The sequence below is a fragment of the Rhamphochromis longiceps genome, linkage group LG14 (genome assembly GCF_057381845.1).
Source record: "Rhamphochromis longiceps isolate RC_006_pf linkage group LG14, R_longiceps_female_GT1.1, whole genome shotgun sequence".
In the NCBI taxonomy this organism is placed as follows: Eukaryota; Metazoa; Chordata; class Actinopteri; order Cichliformes; family Cichlidae; genus Rhamphochromis; species Rhamphochromis longiceps.
Window position 1 is genome coordinate 16396089 of NC_140570.1, and position 16340 is coordinate 16412428.

General features: G+C 39.7%; 1 long non-coding RNA gene and 1 pseudogene across 1 annotated transcript in view; both read left to right on the plus strand.

The window, feature by feature from the left end:
• The first annotated feature begins 19 nt into the window (after nt 1-19).
• LOC146653840 (uncharacterized) overlaps nt 20-16340 on the plus strand; it is a 161967-nt gene continuing 145646 nt past the window's right edge. The window contains exon 1 of the long non-coding RNA XR_014907283.1: nt 20-210. This is a non-coding gene — a long non-coding RNA (uncharacterized LOC146653840). The remainder of the gene's footprint in view (nt 211-16340) is intronic.
• On the plus strand, nt 351-15357 carry LOC146653841 (transmembrane protease serine 2-like; annotated as a pseudogene).

Here is a 16340-nt window from a genome sequence, read left to right on the forward strand (position 1 = left end):
GGTGGGAATTTTCATTCTGACTCAACAGATCAACATTAGGAATCAAGCCAAATCACAAAAATTATTAAAAAAGACCAAATAAGTGTGTGTGTGTGTGTGTGTGTGTGTGTGTGTGTGTGTGTGTGTGTGTGTGTGTGTGTGTGTGTGTGTGTGTGTGTGTGTGTTTGGAAGGCTGACATGTTTGCTGTGCATGTTTTATGTTTCACCCAGGTGAATGTTGCTAAGTGACTGTATGAATGTGAAGTACCATTTAAAGCCTTCTCCAGGCGTCATTTCATGTCTGTTCTTTATTATCAGGTAAAATGTTTTTGTTCTTTTCCTGTGCATTGAATATAAGGCTGCTTTGTCAAATGAGTACTGTATCATTAAATAAATAAAAAAGCAGTCAATCCAAAAGCATGCTGGCCTGATTAATGCATTTCATTTTCACTTTAAAATATCCTCTCCATATTTTCTTGTCGCTCAGCCACTGCATCACTGAAACACGCTGTGTCTACCTGCCTATACGTCATGTTTTCAGTACCTTTCCACTGCACACTCGGCGTTGCAGTACTCACTCACTGCTCTGACACTTAAGCAGATAACACCTGTGTCATGTTTAGACTCGCCAACTCGTCATTGTCTTTGCTGTGTGCTCAGGAGGGAAACAAACTGATGCTGTGTGAAGTGTAGGCGTGACAGTTTTCATACAAACTCTTTATTTGATCACATCCATGTGAGAATGAGCAGAGCGGAGCCTGGGAGGAGATGCCGGAGGTGCTGGCAGTGATGTGGATGAGATTATCTGAGTGAAAGCTTGCTGCTGGAGTTATCACAGGGGGATTTTATTTCAATTTTTTCAAAATACAGATGATTAAACAGAAAATGACCACCAATCCGGTGAGTTTTAATCTGCATTTAATCAGCCTTGAGAAGAAGACCTGCTTTCAATTTATTTTAAGTATTGTAACTTTACAAAAACACTGTTGCTCTGCCAAAAGTATCTGGACGCTTGTCCTCACTTCATCCGTGAATATGAGAAGATGAAACTTCCTGCGCTCGCCGAATCAGATGTTCAACCCCAGTATGTTCACAATGTGGCGCTGAAGCCTCCACCTGAGAGCAGTCCCTCCATCCCCAAGCACAAAGGTATTTGAGTGTCTTTTAATACAGTTTGAATACTTTACACGACTGTACAGATACTAGGCACGTCATTTGGACACTGCTTGTAACAAAAAGTCTCATTAGAAACTGTTCTGTGTATAAAATGTAATCGTGAAGCTGGGTGTGAGTGGGTTTCCAGTCACGGTGAGCGCTCTTCTGTCAGATTTCAAACACAGGTGCATCAAGTTCACTGTTGCTGCTGTCATCTCCTTGCTGCTGCTGCTGCTGCTGCTGCTGCTGGCTGGAGTCCTCCTTGCCTATTACTGTAAGTGAAGGATTTATTTAGTGAACTGAGTCAACATTAGTGAGATTGGAAGACTGATTTTTTTTTCTGGTTCCTGTCTTCAATTCCAGTTTCTTCATCCTGTATTCATGGGATTAAATGTGGAGATGGGAACCGCAAGTGGGAGTCCCAGTGGTGTGATGGGGTTACAGACTGTCCCGCAGGGCAGGACGAAGCTAACTGTGGTAAGCAGCTTCATGGTGGGAAGAAAAAGCTTCTCTGTCCTCCACCTTTAGATTTGTTCAATAAAGCTGAATGAAACACACTGATAAGAACCTGGTTTCCAAAAAAGAAAAACTTGGAAAACAACAAATGAAATGTGGACTTTTTGGGGGGGAAGTTTAATGCTTTCCCATTCTCGCACTGACAAGATTTCATTTCGGAGCCTCTTTTGTTGCATTTTTTGTTTCATAGCGCACAAAATATTTGCAAAGGGGGACAGGTCTGGACTGCAAGTGGGTCCATTTTTCATCTGGACTACTGGCACCTTGCATTGTCTTGCAGAAATGAACAAAACTAAGGACATCTCTGGAAAAGACATCTTCTCCATGGAAGTGTTATGCTGCCCTAAAAGCTGAATATATTATTAAGCCCTAATGAGACCTTCACATATGTGTAAATTACCCACACTGTGTGCTCTAGTGCCCCATGCAATCATCTGTTCTGTTTATTAGCCAGCAGATGAAGCTTCTCTGGGATTTCCAAAAAAATGGAAATTCCCACAGAACAGATTTTTAGCTCACCTTAGCCAATCTTAACTGAGCTGGAGCCAAGAGAAGACAACAGCATGACTCGAGGTTTACCTTGGATCACACTTGTGTTTAGGATAACTGATCAATTGCAGGGATTTATATCACAGGATCATGCCTGCTTTTAAAGCAGTGCCACCTGGGGGTGTCAAACCCAGCTTTCAACTGTGTACCCTACAGAGACTTCTCTGAATTATGGTCAATAGATGATGAAATCCCCCCAAAATCCTCTAAAACCATACTTCTTCACAGAGTCGTGACGCTCTGTTTACACCCAATGGTGCTGCTGACCTGTTCCCAGGTAGCCTCATTAGTTGTTATCTTGATGCACGCTCAATAAAAGAAGGTGAGAGAATCCCAGAAAGTTAACTCTGTTCATCTGGATTTCCAATCTTTGAAAACAAGGTCAGAGTTTATACAACGGAACAGTTTGATGCTTTTATAGGTTTGTTTTTTCTGGAATCATCCATATTCCTCATGATGAGATAATGAGATAATATGTAGACTGAAGCATTTATCTTTCCTTGTTAACTGCCAGTCCTTTGTGTGCTTCACTCTCAACTGGCTGCCTCTTCACCCACTTTCCACTTGTGACAAAATGCCAAGTCATCGCTTGTGTTTGCTGTTTGTGCTCAGTGAGGCTGCACGGCTCCAGTTTCCTGCTTCAGATCTACTTGACTCAGAGTAAAGCCTGAAAATCTGTTGGTTCTCATGGCTGGACCGAGGAGAAGGGCAGAGCGAGCTGCCAGAGCATCGGATACAGCAGGTGAGATGCTCAGCTAGTTCAGCCCGAGATGAAACAAAAGCTGCTCTGTGAACGATTTTCAAGCGATGCTCAATTTTTTTTTACAATTTGTGCTTTGACAGGGGCACGTATTTTAAATCAGGCCAGCAAAGGGCTGATGCTAATGATGGATTCTTACTAGTGAAGTCTAACTTCAACCCTCAGGCATCCATACTGCAACAACTTGCCCTACAGTGAGTGAGCTGGTAATGATAAACCTGTGTCAAAATGCTAATATTGATATGATATTAACCTGATCTCATTCCAAATGTCTTTTTTCCTCCCATCCTTAGAAGTACATGTCCTAACAACATGGTGGTGACATTGCACTGTACTAGTATGTCTTTATACTTTCTTAGAAATGAACCAAATCACAACAACAATTACCTCAAGGTGCTTTATATTATAAGGTAAACCCCCTGGAAACAAACCACCAACCTTTCACCTGGCAAGTGAATTACAAGCACATGAAGGTTTATTTCTGTTAAAAGGGAGTTTTTCCTTCCCACTTTCACCATGTGCTGGATCACAGAAAGCGGTGTGTTAGCTGAGGTTTCTTTCTAATAGTGTCGGGTCTCTACAATATCAAACCTCAGTGAGAGCGACAGTGGGAACGAAGAACTCACTGTTAGCAGGAAGAAACCTCTGGCAGAACAAGGCTCAGTTTGGGGATAAGGCGAAAGAGAAGAGAGCAGAGAGAGACAAGACAGGCAAAGTATAGTGAGAACCAAAAGTTGCTAATTACTAATGATTTAATGTAATAGTGGAGTGCATCCAGCATATCAAAAAGAACATTTCAAGCCTAATATTAAAAGCAGGAGGTTGTCTGTCTCCTGAATCCAATCTGGGAGTTGTTTCCATAGTTGAGGATAGCTGAAGGCTCTTCCTTGCAATCACACTGGTTTTTTTCAGTGTGTTGTTGAGTTTTGTCTCTCTGAAAGCCTGTAGCTGTAGAATGCTCTAACAGCAGCCTCCTTTTTCAGATTGTGGAAGCAGGGTGAACTCCAGCAGGGCTTCTGCAGGACAGCTGGCCTCCCTTGGGGCTGTGCCCTGGCAAGTCAGCCTCCAGGTTGCCGGCTCTCACCGCTGTGGAGGAGCCATCATCTCCCCCTACTGGATAGTCACCGCCGCTCAGTGTGTGACCTGGTGAGTCCTCCACCTTCACCTTCACCTTCACCACCCTTCAGTAACCGTGGTTTGATCCAGCTTTAATCAAATCTCTGCTGGTCACCCCCCACCTTTGCAGTGCCACCAGTCCTGCAGACTGGGCAGTATGCTGGGATAGCGGACCCATTAGGCCCTCTGTTTAACCCTGCTTACTCGGTGCGTCGCATTATAACTCATGAGAGCTACAACAGCCAGACCCTGAAAAATGACATTGCTCTTATGAGGCTCTCCCAACCTTTGGACATAACAGGTGCTTATGATGAGCCCCTTCATTACATTATTATAATCACCTTTTAGTTAATTGAAGTTATTAATTATTATTTAATATGGACTGAGATGTGGTGACTGTGGAGATCATTTGAGTTCAGTGAACTCACTGCTATGTTCAAGAAACCAGTCTTTTATATTGCGGCCCACATACAGCCCACTTTCATCTTATCTGATTTCTGTAAGTTTAAAATTTTTACCTACACATTTAATAAATGAGAGACCCTAATATAGGACAAAAAAAAGGTGATTTCAACATTATTTCTCAGTTTTTCTTACATGGTGAAGAAATGCTGCTTTAGTAAACTAAAAAAAAAATATCTGTCAGCATGGGTTTAAATTGTAAGAATAAATGTATAAAGTTACAGAAATCAATTAGTTAATTACTTTGGTGTACTGTTTTTTATTAAAGCTGTAGAACTTGTGAAAATACAGTTAAAATTCCCACATTTATGTCCTCCTTTTCCCAACGCCATCCAGCAGGCCGGATTGAGGTCAATGCTGGACCAAATCTGGTCCCTGGGCCTCATGTTTAATACCCCTGGTTTAAAGGAAAATATCTGAACCTGCTATTTGAATGTTGGCTCACATCAGACCATGCAACATTTCTACTGCCTGATTTTGTTGAGCAGGTGCAAACTGTAGCCTCAGTTTCCTGTCAATAGCTGACCGTGTGACCCTCTGCTGCTGTAGCCCGTCTGCTTCAAGGTTCGATGTGCTGCACATTCAGAGATGCTCTTCTGCATAATTTGATTGTAACGAGTAATATGAGTTAACTCTCGTGTGCAAAGTCCCTTAAATCACCTGTTAAATCCCCATTCTCCATTCAGTTCAAACTTCAGCACCCAGTCACGTTTGCATGCCTAAATGCATTGGGTTGCTGTCATATGACCCATATACATCACATGATTCAGATATTTGCTTTAAGAAGCAGCTGAAATGTGTACCTAATAAAGTGGCCAATGAGTCTGTTTAGCTTCTTTATAGTAGTTTTATCTTGATATCTCTGTTTTGCCAGATTGTATATTATGTTATTGTGCTTGTGTTTATATTCATTCTACTTTTAGGCTGTTTCTAATCTTGAGTTGCTGCATTCCCACTTTGGGATAAGTAAAGTATATTTTATCTTGTCTTATACAGATTTACAGCCACAGATTTACTGCATAAATCTAAGCTGGACTCAGCAAAGTAAATCCCATATTAACATGTTTTAATCAGTTGTCTTTCCCCCCCCAGTTCCTTAATCTCAACCAGAAGTCTTAATAACCAGGCATTGTTAGCCAGTCATGGCACCATATATTTTAGGATAAGGCGTTTTTGTTAAAAGTGCATCCATAGAAGTTTTAAATAACTTTTGTTGAGACCTGTTGACATTTTGGAAGATGCACAACCTCAGTGGATGCATTTGGCACTGTTACTTCAGTAAGCGTTACATTTAGCAAACTAGCAAGCTGTCAGCTGAGTATAACCCTCTGTGTGAATAAGCTGTTCACACAGTGGCAGTCTGTGTACAGAGAGGCTGTAAGAGTGCACACATTGACACCATTGTTAACAGCAGCAGCTCGTCCTGTGTTAAACACGTTACAGCAGAGATGTTTACTCCTCAGTAGGCTTCAGGAACATCGGACCCGTGTGCCTCCCAAACGTGGGCCTGAAAGTCACTGCTCATCACAAGTGCTGGATAACACGATTTGGTCACATAGCAAATGGTGAGGCAGCTGTAGTTAGTAGTGATGGGTCGTTCGCGAACGAAATGGCTCTTAGAGCCGGCTCATTGACGTGAACGACACGAGCCGGCTCCTTATCGCGAGCCGTCACGTGGGGTTTTTTTCTTTTCTTTCTCTCAGCCTCTCTCTCACACTTTTTTTCTGCTTCACTCCGCACGCGAGCCTTGTGCTTTATGCTGGGCAGAGGGGGGAGGGGCGGTAAATACACTCAGTAGCACAGCAACAGACCCAGAGGAAGAGAGAGAGAAAGAGAGCCAGGGACAACAACATCACATTAGAAAGGTATAGTAATCATCCACAACTATTTTCGGTTGCAGATGTTAAAGGATTCAGAAAGTTTATTCATGCAGGCCCATATGACAGAGAATATGCATCTTCTTTTTGTTTTCATATTTTAATTTATATTTGTGTTGTGGTTTGCAGTGTTTTGTGTTGTTTCACTTTAAATTTGTAAAAAGAAAAAGCTGAAAATTTAAATAGTTAAAAGTTGAAATGTGAATAGTTGATTTTTGTATTATATGATTTATTTATTACATTTTATGTGGAGTGAATAAATAAAAGTATATTTAAGGTGGCCCCTAGAGACAAAGCACATACAAACTTCAAATCACGTACGAACTCTGAAGCATGTACAAACTCCAAAACACGTAAAAACACGTACAAACTCCAAAACACGTAAAAACTCAGAAGCACATAAAAACTCAGAAGCACATAAAAACTCAAAACACGTACAAAAGACAACAGAAGTGCTCCAGGATGCTGGGCGCAGTGTTGAGCTTTTGTTACCTAGTGGCTACACAAGCCAGCAAGTACCAACGACCGGATTTGGTGTGTGGTAGTAACAGGTAAATGAACTTTTTTTTTAACCTTCCTGCCTTCTTGGGACCTTTTTGTGCCACTGCTATGTGTTAAATGGCTGCCATTTCCACTGTGTTCAGTGGAATATAACCAAACTTGCCACAGGATAGTTTTTACCTGTCAATGTTAATATTCCAGTGTGAATTCCTTAAATCAGCCTAAAATGGCTGAGCAGCAGAAATCCCCACACCCATCACCCTGGGGACCATTTTCTGCCCATTGACTTCCATTATAAACGCTATTTTTCAACCCCAAATTATCATCATATGATTTTATTTTTTCTTCTTTTCTTGGATGTCAATGAAGACTCAGGGCCTTGAAGTTTTAATTTTTAAATTGCAAAAAAAATGCAAAAAAAATAATGGCAGGTCAAAATGTATGTTGGTGCCAATCTTTGGTCCATCTAAAGGCCTACTTATAATGGCAATCACATATTACTTCAACTGGTTTTTTGTGGAAATATTTAGTTTCGTTTTTTGGTTTTTGGGGCTTATAACACAGGGCGCTCATGTAATAACACTGGGATTTGAAGGGTTAAAACAACGAAAATATAATTAAAACTTTACATGAATATTTCAGGGAGAAGTAGTTTTACAAGGTTGGCTAATTTAAAGTGGAATAAAATATGGATATATGGTCTTTTTATGGCGTGGCTGAGAATGGTCCCTAGGGTGATGGGTGTGAGTTTTTTAAAGGATGGCAGGAGGGTTAAAATTATTTGAATATATATGAGTGCCTGTGTATAAATACAGAAACAATACACACATGCTTTCAATTGTGTAATTTAAGTGATCTAGTATGGAACGCCAGGACTGCCATAATGAATTAATTAAATACACCATTAAATAATTAATTAAATGTGGCAATAATTAATTAAAATTGGAATTAATTAATTAAATAAATAGTTATGACACATGTAATTAATTAATTATTGACACATTTAATTAATTATTTATGTATTTCACATTTTAATTAACTATTGACACATTTAATTAATTAATTATTGACACATTTAATTAATTATTTATGTATTTCACATTTTAATTAATTATTGACACATTTAATTAATTATTGACACATTTAATTAATTATTTAATGATATATTTATGTATTTCATTTTGGCAGTCCTGGCGCCTGGCTCTCATCATGAAATAATTTTATCTGTCAGCCTCACCCATCAAACTCAGGGGGCGGGGTTAACGCTGCCCATGCAGCTTCTCTAACATTTGATTGGTTGCCGTGCAAAGTAAGTCAAAACAGGTCGATCCTAGATAATCGATTGCTTGTGTAGACTTGGGGCAGCCAGGTATCCCAGAATGCAGATCAAATCACAAGCAGCAATGGTGGTGGTGTAGTTTTAAAATACCCCGTTTTTCTGTCACCAGCTACACTTTTAACAGTGTTTTAGCCGCGAATGTCGCGACGTATGTCTGGTCAGGTTGTCAACATAGAACATGTTTGCAAAAGTGCTCAGATGTTTTCAGAGATTTCACTAGCTCTGCTAACAGTTAGCATGCAGAGTGCACCGAGGGGGTTACGTTAACCGGTTTGTTTACATATTCCACTCTCCGTGTTCCACATGTTGCATTCGCAGATTCTCATTTTCACCGAACGATCGTCTCTTTCCGCCTGGTCTTGTGTCTCTGTGCTTCTGTAACATAAAGAACGAGCTGACATTTTTCTCACGAAACCAGCGATCAGCTCAATAGACCCTCAATTTACCTGCATGCATTCTCCTCCTCATCTGTCAGCTGTTTAACACCTGCTGCTAATTCAAGAAACACGCCTACGTTACCTGGTGATAGTCACAGTTTAACTGGGCAGCCGGTGCTCGATATAAAGCAATGTCAGCGCATTTTTCTGCACAAGATAAGGAAATATAGTGTTTTCCCCGAGTGCAGAGCTGCTGGAGCTTGTTTCCTTACAGAGCACTTTATAAGCGAACCAGCTTCATCAGCGGCTGATGTCCAATCACCGGCACACAGCTTTGAAACCTCAGCTGAGTTTTAGCTCTCAGTGGTTAAACGCTGGACTTCATTCACTCAGCTTCTGTCTGTCGGGTCACGTTTACTTCGCTGTTTTATTTACAACTGAGCAAATCGGTTTGGCTGAGGTTAAAGTTACGTTTCATAACTGCATAGTTTCACAGACGTTTAATGGTTCACTGGCACATGTGTTAGACTGAACTATCATCTAAATATCATCTGTTTTTTAATAGTTATTCAACTGTATTCTAAGCACCAGCTGTCTGTTAGAATGTGATTTTTTTTCTCTCTCTGTTGGCAGAGGTATAAAAATGCGCAGGAAAATCTGACGTGCATGGCAAACTTCACCGACGATATTTAGGGAGGAATAAACACACATCAAACATAAATGAACCATTTGCCTGTCTCCATAATTGAGAGCATTTTCTCTTCTTATGTCAACTCTCTCTCTCTCTCTCTTTTTTTTTTTTTTTTTTTTTTTTTTGCTTTTTCGGTCATGTTATGTTTACCTGTCAAAGGCTTGTTACAAACTATGAAACACATCGTGCAGACTTCTGGATGTTAGAAGAAAACTAATACTGCTCATGAAGGAGACTAAAGGCAGGAAGGTGTTCTTTAAAACCAAACATGTTAATAGGACCTCCCTATTTATATCATAGTTTATGATATAGCACGTGTATTTTAGTAATAGCCTGCTGAGGCCACTATACGTGCTGGCCTCATATCAAATGTGAAGGCAGACTGAATCTATGTTTGATGTTTGTTTATATCTAATCTTCCTTTTCAAACATTTAAACAGCAGCGAGTCTGCAGCTGAGGGAATACAAACTCAAATTGTCGGAACAGGTTTGCTCGTTTCTTGGATTCATTTGGTGATTTATTAAATGTATAACTGTTATTCTAATCTGCTGCTGGGTCTCTTACACTTTTCTTTATGCTGTATATTTTCACGTCTCTGGAATAGTTGGCAGTTAGATAGTCAGCTGGGAAACTTTGTGTTAACTCATGGAGCTGAGGATATCGTGGATATCGTGGATATGCTGACCTCGCTGCGTGGTGTACAGAGCGAGGTCAGCATGATTAATATTCACAATAAAAATATTAGCCGAACATCATGAAGTCTGTATGTGTTTCATAGTGTCGAACAACCTTTGTACAGTTAAAGCCAGCAGTTACTACATGACAGAAACACCAACGTTATCTCTTTTATGCGTTTATACACAGGTCACGCTGATTACTGAACAAAAACCCAAAGATCAGATGTTAAACAGATTTATTTGCTCTCTCGCCTCCTTAAACATGTTTTTAATGTTAGTTATAATTCAGAATTGGCGACTGAAACACGTAGGACACATAAGAACATCAGGAAATAAAACACCGATAAATATAACCTCAGTAAAAGAAGTCAGCGGGGGTTACTACAGCTGTGTACCGGGGCCTGCGCTTTGTCGGTGGGATTGCATGCGAGGCGAGCGGGTCTATCCCACGCTTTGCCGTGAGACTGGGCAGACATCTCCGAAATCATCGAAGCACTTTTGCAAAGAGGCTGTATCTTGACAAACCGAACAGACACATGAAGATTAAACCACTACATTCTCGGCTAGAAAAATATTAAAACGGTATTTGGTGACACACAAACAGGGTTTTTCAAAGTTCAGTTCTGTTAGCTTCCACATGCCGGTTGTTGTGTGCTAGAAACAATGGCCACCAGGCTAAAGCAATGGTTTTGACTCGATCAGCGTTAACCCCGCCCCCTGAGTTTGATGGGTGAGGCTGACAGATAAAATTATTTCATGATGAGAGCCAGGCGCCAGGACTGCCAAAATGAAATAAATAAATATATCATTAAATAATTAATTAAATGTGTCAATAATTAATTAAATGTGTCAATAATTAATTAAAATGTGAAATACATAATCAATTAATTAAATGTGTCAATAATTAATTAAAATGTGAAATACATAATCAATTAATTAAATGTGTCAATAATTAATTAAAATGTGAAATACATAAATAATTAATTAAATGTGTCAATAATTAATTAATTACATGTGTCATAACTATTTATTTAATTAATTAATTCCAATTTTAATTAATTATTGCCACATTTAATTAATTATTTAATGGTGTATTTAATTAATTCATTATGGCAGTCCTGGCGTTCCATACTAGTAGCTCTGCTTTGGAAGTTCAGTTCATGCTAGAATTGTGTTTTGAAGTTTGTACGTGTTTTGTCTCTAGGGGCCACCGCATATATTTATATATAAACATATGTAACTAAAACCACTTTTTTTTTACGTTAGTAATTCCTTTTGTGCATAATTTCATATTATTGTTAATAATAAATTAATTAAAGCAACAAAACAACCCGAAGAGCCGGTTTGGAGCCGAAAGAGCCGGCTCTTTTTAGTGAGCCGAACCGAAAGAGCCGGATCTCTAAAAAGAGCCGGATATCCCATCACTAGAAGAGAGCGACGTGAGAGAGATCATCAGAGATAAACAGCAGACAGGGGAGGGATCAAACTCATTAAATCAATCCTTAATGTGTTTCACCGTCTTCATTTGAAAGGTTTCGAAAATGTGTTTCAGTGAAGTTACGCTTTACTACAGGAAACAGTCAATTTTTTACTTATTTAAACCATACAGCTAAATTCTGCGTGAGTACCCCTGTTATTAAGGTGTAACCTAGAGGTTAAGACTCAACTTCCGGCAGTTGCTTTCAAGTTAAAGCACACGTAACTGTTGTAACGGCCACACAAAACAGGCGTTTAACACGCTAGGTAAAGTTAGATAAATTATGAATGGGAGTTATGCAATTTTTGCATTTCTAAAAGCTACTTTCAGTCGCTCCCTTATTCGCAGTGTTTGATTTGCCAGATTTGTATTTTACACCAGATAAGACAACTCCAAAAGGTTTTCTGTCTCTCTTAATTCATAGCGACTCTAATAGGGGTTTATTATTAGACAGATGTAAAGACATTTGTGTCTCATCTAATTCAAAGCCAGTCTAATAGTGGTTTATTTTGAAGGCGCAGTTGCCGAGCTGTAGGTTTTTACCACATCCTTTACTCCTGGTATCAGGCTGAGTGATGTGATTCCACGATGCATGACTTCCTTCCACAACTTGGACTGCTGTAAACCGGACTGATAGCACTGGGGGGCATGTGCCCATTTTTAAAAGACTGTAATTAGATTTCCCCACACTGCTCCACAGATTTTGCTTCACTTATGTGATCAGAACAAATTCTTTTTTCTGTCATCTACCCGAAACCTTTTGTTGTCTTTTTGTGGTAATCTATCTATCTATCTATCTATCTATCTATCTATCTATCTATCTATCTATCTATCTATCTATCTATCTATCTATCTATCTATCTATCTATCTATCTATCTATCTATCTATCTATCTATCTATCTATCTATAGAGAAGCTATACAGTCTGAAGGCAGTTGATTAATTATTCTGTTATTCTGTTAATTAGGCAAGGTCAAGCCGCAAATTGGGACTTAAAAACTGTCCTAAAAGATTTATGTTTATCTTTTTTGTGCACTGTACAAACTACTTTTAAAATGTTATTGTGGTGACTTTTTTCCAATTTTAAACACCCTTTAAATATTGTTATTGGGATTGCTGTGCAGCTCCACATTTATGTAGTGACTAGTATTAGTTAACACAGCCTCAGTTCTGATTCCTCCCCTAACCAACTTCCTCATCATGGCCATACTATAAAACACCTGTGCCCTTTATCTTGGCTCCTGGTGTCCAGTTATGTAGTTAAATGTGTCTTAACAAAGGTTAACTTTACATATTAGTTCAACGTAGTGTATGTGGGTTAGCTTCTTGTTATGTGTTTGTCCCTGTCACCCGGGGCCTGTACTACAACCTGGTTCACTTACCCTAATGTTACACCAATGTGGTTATCACCTGGATGAGAAACTGTAAGCTTTCCCAAGCATGAATACGAGCCATTCAGCCGTGTAATACAGCAGTGTAACACAGTATTTAAGCTTTCCTTTGGTAATCAACACTGTATGAATGTGTTTAACTGGAACAGTGCTCTAAGTATTAGTCCATTTAAACCCAACTATTTGCTAAAGCATAGTACTGTAAATTGCTTAGTATATAGCTATAAATTCTGGTGAGTAAGACTAAGGCCTAAGAAGAATTACAGGTTTATGTTCTTTTAAATTGTGTTTTTTTTCTCATGGCATGCAAGCTACATAGTTTCAGCTGCAACATCAGCTGTGTTAAACTGTTTAGCGGTGAGTAAGGAGGTGGCTTATAAGGATATTGCTTTCAAAGGAGGAGAAAAATGCAAGAAATAAAAATCTCCTTTCCTTACCGCGCTCCATCAGGGACACACTAACTTTAGATTCTAACAACTGGACCCTTATGGTGTCTGCACACTGATATCTAAGGGATCTCCCAGGAGGTATAATACCGTTCTCTGAAAAACTGGCCTGTAGGTGGTTTCATGCATGTTTCTCGTGACTCAAACATGACCTACATGAAGCAGCTGGATCTGCAGAATAAGTCATTATGGTAATGAAACAATAAAGTGTAACCCTCATAACACTGGGAATCAGGGCTAAAATAAATCCTTTGTGTTACAGACCTCTGAGAAGGTGTAAGGGGCCCCAAGATGCTTATAATTTTCAGTAATCTTTGTGGTGAATCCTAATGCATGTTTGTATTAGACTCCACTGCTGTTTTGCCATGGTACTTTGTGTTTTGTTTGGTCTTGTGGTTTCTCGCTCAACTTATTTCCTGGATTTCAAAACAAACTCTCGTCTCTCTCCCCCCATGCAGATACTGCTATGTTATGAGTTGGTGCCTGAGTAACCCATGGAGTTACAAAGGTAACTTCCCCTTGGTAGGGTCTCCCAAGGTAAATGGGTTATAGGTAGGGAGCAACAGAGACCCAGTTACCTTACCAGGGATGGGATACTGGAGCACCACCCTGGAGCCAGGCCTAGTGGAGGTGATGTTGGTGAGTTCCTGGTGGTCGGACCTTCACCCATTAGACACAACTGTGGCTCACTGCCTGCTCGGGGAGCAATAGGCGCATTTAGGCCAAAGACTGAAGCCTTGTTTTTGAATATGGATTGAGTTTTTGATATGTTAGTCATTGCGAGTTTTCAGGTCTTATGTGTTCAAATTAATTGTGTAAGACACTATTCTTGTTTCCTCCCAGCAGCTTGAGCCTCTGCCTAGTTATGGAAAGGTTTATTATAAAATGTCTTGTCGGTAATGTCTGAATTTACAGCATCATTTTTATATCTTCGTTTATTGCTCCACCCATGTTTGTAAGGGCTTTGTGAAGATATTCTACAAAGATGACTCAGTTCAAGTTATACCAGTATTTAGGACGCTGAAACTAGGCTTTCACTAGAAGTCTTAATTCCATTGTTTAACTTATGTGTATATCTGAAAGTCTACAATAAAAATACCTGTAAGTACTCAGCCTTGTGCATTGGAAAACCCATGATGTCTAGTTATTTTTGTATTTTTAACACCACACTTGAGAAAATGGTGAAAATGATTTGTGGTTATAAGCCTCTGAATAAATGGTAACATGTCCAGTATCTTTTATTAGCACACCACACTCCAAGTATGCTATGAGTATAATCTTGTTCTGAGTGTAACCAGTGGTTTGCACCATGCAAACTCTCTGTATTTACGTTCATGAGGGCATCTCTTGGTTGGTTGAGACGCCTGCCTCTTCAAGTCCTATTGGTTAGATGTTTTCTTAAGCATTGAAATAATCCTATCATTCACTTTATTTTTCTTCTGTGGTCTTTCAGGCCTTGTAGTGTTGCTGAGCTACTCAATGCATTCGTTCTTTTTAAGAATGAACCTTATTGTTGATTTGGCCAATCCTGAAGTTCTTCCTATCTCTCTTAGGTTTTAGGGTTTGTGTTTTTATTTGCAGGCTAATGATGGCTTCCCATATTTTAAATTACAATTAAAAGCTATGAAACACAAATCCAACACTTGAATCATGTTCAGATGCACTATATTACAAAAGTGTTTCATCTTCTACCTTCACACATATATGAAATTGAGCCACGTCCCATTCTTCATCCATAGCGTTTAATATAATGTCAGCCTACCATTTGCAGCTATAATGGCTTTGAAACTCTTTGGAAGACTTTCTACAAGGTTTAATAGTGTGTTTATGGGAATTTTTGACCATTCTTCCAGTAGTGCATTTGTGAGGTCAGACACTGATGTTGGGCGAGATGTTGTTTTCTTGATTTTAGGTCAGGACTCTGTGCAGGCCATTCAAGTTCTTCCACACCAAGCTCTCTCATCCATGTTAGATGACTACCGTTCTCCTGGCAATGGCCAAACCCATGCTCGTCCATCAGATTGCCAGTCTCTACTGATCTGAGTCCAGTGGTGGGGTGCTCTACACTATTGCATTCCACACTTTGCATTGGACTTAATCATGTAAGACTCGAATGCAGCTCCTTGACCATGAAAACCCATTCCATCAAGCTCTCTATGCACTGTTCTTGATTTATTCTAAAGAACACAAATTTCAATGTCTGTAGTGATTGACTCTGCAGAAACTTCTGTGTACTATGCACCTCAGCATCTGCTGACCCCACTCTCTGATTTTATGTGGCCTATTACTTTAGGCTTCCCAAACGCTTTCGGTTTTAGTGGTTAAAATACCACCAATAGTTGACTGTGGAATATTTAGTACTGAGGAAATTTCACAACTGGACTTGATGCACAGGTGGCATCCAATCACGGTACCGCGCTGGAAGCTGTCTGCATGCCTAAGTGCTTGATTTTGCACACCTGTGGCCATGGAAGTGATTGGAACACCTGAATTGAATGATTTGGATGGGAGTGAATACTTTGGGTAAACGTGGAGCATTATGTCTACTTCATTTGTCATGAAATAACAAGGGAACAGGCCTCAATTGGCAATGAAACTGCCCGTCGATCAAATGTCCAATTGTGTTTGTCCCCATTACAATGGGGGAAAGTGTATAAAAACTGCTGAAAAAAAACCAACAACTTTTAAATAAAGCTGAAAGTCTGCCCTCGCAAAGACTTAATATTGGTTTAAAACCCATGATGGTGGCGTACACATGGAAAACTACAGAAACTGTCTTTGTCAAACAAGTTATAATTTGATATATATCCACCCACCAACTTGTGAACTGTTCACTACAGTATTAGGGAACAAAACCTCTGTGTATGCATTTCAACTTTGCATGACTTCATTCCCCAAGTTGGAAAGCTTTACGTGCATGTTTCAGCTGAGACGGCTTCGGTTCGGCACTGACAGCGTATGGGGAGAAAGAGTAAGAAAGGAAGGCAAGATCGCTGTCACAGGTCTTCTCCATGCTGCCTGTTTCC